This window comes from Petaurus breviceps, unplaced genomic scaffold, assembly GCF_028583685.1.
Source record: "Petaurus breviceps papuanus isolate PSGF00001 unplaced genomic scaffold, PetGlider_PUasm1.0 188, whole genome shotgun sequence".
In the NCBI taxonomy this organism is placed as follows: Eukaryota; Metazoa; Chordata; class Mammalia; order Diprotodontia; family Petauridae; genus Petaurus; species Petaurus breviceps.
The window spans coordinates 41,724,711-41,730,710 of record NW_027185804.1 but is presented as its reverse complement, the minus strand read 5'-3'; the positions used below and the strand labels follow the sequence as shown (position 1 = coordinate 41,730,710).

Here is a 6,000-nt window from a genome sequence, read left to right as displayed (position 1 = left end):
CACCAAACTAAAGTTTTCTGAAGTTGGAAATTAATACTAAGAAATAAACAATAATTATCTGACTGAATATTAAAAATGTGGGTTTTTTTCCCTCTAAAATAAGATAGAATGGGGCAGCTAGGTGGTGAAGTGAATAGAGCACTGACTCTGGAGTCAAGAGGACCTGAGTTTATATGCAGCCTCAGACACTTTACATTTACTAGTCTTGTGACCTTTAGCAAGTCACTTAATCCCAATTGCCCTGCCTTCCCCTCTCCAAAAAAGAATAAAAGAAAATAAAAGAAAAAGAAGTAGGGAAAAGTTGACAAAAAATAGCAGAAATGTACATGTTTCTTACAATGCAATGGAATCATATCGGTCATTAGGCACTAAAAGAATGCTCACATTACTTTTTTAAGTAATCTTTTCAAGGCACCTTTCACCTCTTTGTTCCTCAAGCTGTAGATCAAAGGGTTGAGCATGGGGATGACCAGAGTGTAAAATACAGAGGCCATCTTGTCTGTGTCAAAGGAATGGTTGGATTGGGGCTGCAGATACATAAAGAGAAGTGTCCCATAGAATACAACCACCACTGTGAGATGAGAGCCACAGGTAGAGAAGGCTTTGTGCCTGCCCTCAGCAGAGTTCATCCTGAAGATGGACACAAGAATAAGCATGTAGGAGATAAGAATAATTGAGAGGGAAGAAACCAAATTAATTGCAGAAAAGGTCATAATGATTAGTTCAGTCTCACTTGTGTCTGAACATATAAGAGACAATATAAGCAGTCACAGTAGAAATATTGTAAGACATTTGACTTACAGAAATATGATATGAAAATTTTTGTTGTGATAAGTAGGCATACCATGGTGCTATAGAGGTATGAGATAGCCACCAAGATCCAACAAACCCTTTCTGACATGATGACCATGTAGAGGAGGGGCTTACAGATAGCCACATAGCGATCATAGGCCATGGCTGACAGGATAAAAATTTCACTTGTGATAAATATCCCAATGAAAACTAGCTGTATTGCACATCCAGTATAAGAAATTATATTTTTCTCCTCTAAGAAACTAACTAGCATTTTTGGCCCAATAGCTGTGGAATAGCAAAGATCAGCAAACGCCAGATGCCTGAGAAAAAAGTACATGGGGGTTTGGAGGTGGGAATCCACACTGCTTAGGATGATAATACCAAGGTTCCCCAGAGCTGTGACTATATAATTGAGGACAAACAAACCAAAAAGGGGGCCCTGCGACTCAGGATGCTTTGTGATGCCAGTGAGAATGAATTCAGTCACCTGACTACCAGTGGTTTCATTAAACATGATCATGTCTTCTATCCAAGAAAGATGATCTGAGAATAAAAGAAATAAACCTCCTTTGAGTACTTTTTGCATAAATAATTAGTCAGTGTATAGAGTTATTTAATTAATTTGAGAAGGTACTTTTCCACCCAATTACAGTGTGGTTTTATCAATTTAGGTGAATTAAGTCAAGTTGAAATAATTCCTATCATTTCATAACATATTATTATCCTGTCACTAAGAGCTAAGTGAATACGGTTCTATTTTACAAAATAAAGAGTAAGTTTTAAAACTACTTATTGCCAACATATGGGAAGGGATATTATGAATACATTTTAAAATATTTCAATCCATCAGCAAGTCAAAGAATTATAATGGGATAGTGAAGGAGGATAGAGGTTATGAGGACAACTTGCAGAGGAATTATGGTGAAAAAAAGGATAAAGTTGATTTTGAGGTTAAGAGGACATAAGTACCACATCCAGCACATTTCGAAGTCACACCATGCAAGTCATGTAACCCAAAACCATGTTTTGAAGCCTTTGTCAATAAATATCAGTTGCAAGGTGATCATCTATGCCAAAAGAAGGCATTTCATTCTTAGGATTGCCTTAAAAGATAGAATATAAAGATCCAGGATTTATTCCTCTCTCTACCTCATGCAGTTATTAATTTTGTGACATTCATGGAGACCTCCTATATATATATATATATTGTTTAAATGAACAAAGGTCATAATTTTGATGTTTTTCACTCCCAGAAACATGAAAAGACTACTAAAAATTATATTTGATCTTCAGATGATGTCTGCTTACCTAACATTGATCTCAAAGATCACTGGGATTCCATATGTTATTAGTGATCAGTTCCCCTTGACAAAAGTTACTTGATTTCTAAGTAGAAAAACATTTGTGACATTGTTCCTAGCTAAGAGCTATCATCTGATGACTATGCTAGAATGATTTTAGACCATTTCGATTTCAATGAACTCACCACTAAATTGCCCCCATTCACCCCCACAGTGCACATAGTGATTAACTATTTGAACGTAACTGCTTAATTTATTCATTATTTATTTTATTTTAATTTTTTAAATAATAATTTTATCTTTTTTATGCCTGCAGCACTGAAAAGTTCACAAACAACAACAAAATAATGCTACCTGCTTATCTGGAAGGAAGAATCTTCTGTGGCTTGTTCATGTTAGTTTTACTGCCAATTACTAAAGGGAGACTTTATGGGTTTTTAAGTCCCCATGAAGCCATGTCCCTGGAGTACTGTATAAGTTGGATGAATTGCATAGGATCATGTCATGGAAATTAAACAGACTTAGAAATGTAATAATGTTAATAGTTTTCTCTAATTACATTATTTATTAAGTACCTACATGTTCCAGGCTCCTGTTTTTGGATGATATATTTTGGTTGCATCAAACATGAGGACATTGCAAATGCTTGTAATAAGGTCTGAAACCAATCAAAGCAGTTGATCTTACTTATCCATTCACTAAAGGCCAAGTAGATGAAGAATATTTATTTCCTGAATATAACAAAGTTGGATAAGCAAGATGGATAATTTGCCTTTTTGGATGCATCTCTAGGACAGATATATACAAATACACTTGGTTTGGGGACCAAAAAATAATGTAAAATAAAAAAAGTAGCCAGGGGATATTGGATAGTCTTTAGAGAATTACAATGACTTTTAGAAAGGGCTGCGTGGTGTTTGACCTTTATTTAAGAACTGACTCCTACTCAACTAGCTTTTAAATTTTTTTGCAAGAAATTTATCCTCTTTCTGTCTAATTTCCTTTATAGTAAAATAGAGCTAATAATAGCACCTCTGTAGCACATGGTGATCAAATGAAATTTTTATCAGGTACTTAGGTAATTTAATGTATATGTCTCTGGGCCTAATATCAGAAAGAGCTGAGTTGAAAAGGTGTCAGACACTTTTAGCAGTGTAACCCGGGGCAAGTAACAGTCTTTTACTGCCTCAGTTCCTTAAATTTTCAAATGGAGATAATAATGCACTTCCTAGTTGGCTTGTTGTGAGAATCAAATGAGATGTTATACATTAAAAGCTTACCCAGAAACTGGCCTATAATAGACATGTGTTAAATGTTTGTATCCTTCTTTTCTTACTGGCTCCAATCTTTTTAAAGACCCATAATCTTTATTTTTAAAATGAATTTTTAACAACCATTTTTTAAAAATGAACTTCGAATTCTCTTCCTCTCTCAAGTCTTCTTCCTCACTTAATGAAAAAGCAAGAAATATGATATCCATAATGTGTGTGAAATCATGAAAAAAACATATTCCCATATTATCTAGTTTGCAGAAATAAAAAGCAAGGAAATAAAGTGGAAATGTGTGTTTTAATCTGCATTCAATTTTTGGCACTTCTTTCTCCATGCAGTAGAAAATTTCTCATCATGAGTCTTTTGAAATTGCCATGGATCTTTAGATTGATCAGAGCAGCTATGTCACTAATGATCATTATTAAAATATTGCTATTACTGCATATAATTTCTCTGAGTTCTTATTATTTCAGTTTGCATCAGTTTGTTTAAGTCTTCCAAGGTTTTTCTGAAACCATTCTTGCAGTATTCTATTAAAATCATATACCATGACTTGAAGAGCCACTCCCCAATTTATAGATATGTCCTCAATTTCCAAGTTTGCCCCCAAAATGATCTGCTAGAAATATTTTGTATATATTGGTCCTTTCCCTTTTATGTTTTTGGCATGTAGAACTAGTAGTGGTACTGTTAGGTCAAAAGTAATAGACAGTTATGTCTAAGGAGACGTCAGTGGACCAGCCAATATAAAGAAGGAAAATAAAAACATTAATGAGTTTAGATTCCAATAATAATATATCAAACAATGAACATCAAATCAATAATAACTTTTCTTAACAAGTGATAGGGAAGACTGGGAGAGAGGAAAGAGGAGAAGGAATAAAAGAAAAGAAGACATGAAATACAACTCAGAAATAAATACTAACATAGAGCAAATCTCTCTTAAGGACAGTATTGCTTGGGCAGAGGTGGGGGGGGCACAAAGATACTAGACGATTTTGTTTGAAATGTTTGCTCTTGTAAGAAAGTATGTTCCTGTTGGAGAGGAGGATGTGCTTCTAAGTGCCCTTCAGAGAGTTATATACATAAGAACTGATTTGTGGTTTCCAGGAGATGACCAACTTTAATGTCAAAGTTTAGTGCACATGATGCACATGGGTTTGGGGGTTGAGTGGAGTTACATCATTGCAGAGATTAAAGGCAAATACAATTCATGAGATATTATTTGTGCACACATAGGTGTATTCACTTCAAAAGTTTTATTACCAGTACTTTTAACTGGCTAGATTTTAGAAACTACAACCTCCCTTAATGGTAATCTGTTGTGGTGGTCATACTTAATTGTGTAATAGCATAGATATAAAATGTTTTCTAGAAGAGTTGGACCAGTATGCCGCTCCAACAACAGTGCATGTGTCTCTGTTTTACCATATCCCCTCTAACATTTGTAATTTTCCATTCCTTTCATGATATCCATTCTGATAGATGTGAGGTGGTAACTCAGAGCTGTTTTAATTTAAATTTATCTAATAAATAATAATTTAGAGCATTTCAATTGTGACTAATGGTGGCATTGCACTCTTCTGAAAAGTGTCTGTTTATATCCTTTAACTAATTGTCAGTTGAAGAATAGCTCTTTTTAAAATAAATTTGACACAGTTCCCTACATATTTGAGAAAGGAGGCCTTTATTAAAGAAACTTGCTGCAACTGTCCTGCATTTTCTATAACACTATCTTGCTTGCATTGGCTTTGTTTATGTAAAAGCTTTTTATTTATAATTTCCCCAAATCAAAATTATCCTTTTACTTTATTTTGTTCTCGTCTCTGATTATAATATCTTCCCTTATCTGTAGATCTAACAGGTAGTTTTTTTTCTCTGTGCTCTTTTATTTTGATTATGATATCATTCTTTATGCCTATAATATATTCATTTTGACCGTATCTTACTATATGGTGAGAAACATTTTTCTGTACCAAATTTCTGCCCGCTGTTATTGAGTTTTCTCAAAAGTTTTTGTTGAATAGTGAGCTCTTATGCCAAAAACTTGATTCTTCCAATTTATCAGATGCTCAATTACTCTGGTCATTTATGTCCATATATCTTTTAACCTTATTTATTTTTCAGACCATCCACTCTATTTCTTATTTAGTAGCACATTTTTAAATCATTAGCATTTTGTAATATATGTCCAAAATCATGTATTGCTAGGGCACCATCCTCTACTTTTTTTCATTGATTGCCTGTTTTTCCAAATAGATTTTGTCATTACTTTTTCTAGCTTTATAATCATTTGGTAGTTTGATTATTATGACATTGAATAATTAAATTTATTTAGATTATATTTTTATTTTATTTTCTCAGTCTACACGTTGACAATTAATATTTATATGATGGTTTATATCTCTATTTCTGTGAAAACTGCCATCTTTTTAAATATCCTGATTTTACAAGTACCATTGTATGGCTTCAAAATACACGGAACATAATAGTATCAAAGGAACTAACGCTTTAACTCTAAAGGCAGTCCACACTATTTTGAAAATTTTCAGTGCATCTGAATAGATTAATAGATAGAAAACTGACTTGGTTGAGTGAAAAGAGAGGAGGTAGATGCAATCTAGCAACACAA

At 33.6% G+C, this 6,000-nt stretch overlaps 1 pseudogene; it reads right to left on the bottom strand.

Moving 5' to 3' along the window:
* Positions 1–380: 380 nt before the first annotated feature.
* On the bottom strand, positions 381–1,986 carry LOC138163586 (olfactory receptor 8K3-like; annotated as a pseudogene).
* Between the last annotated feature and the right edge of the window lie 4,014 nt (positions 1,987–6,000).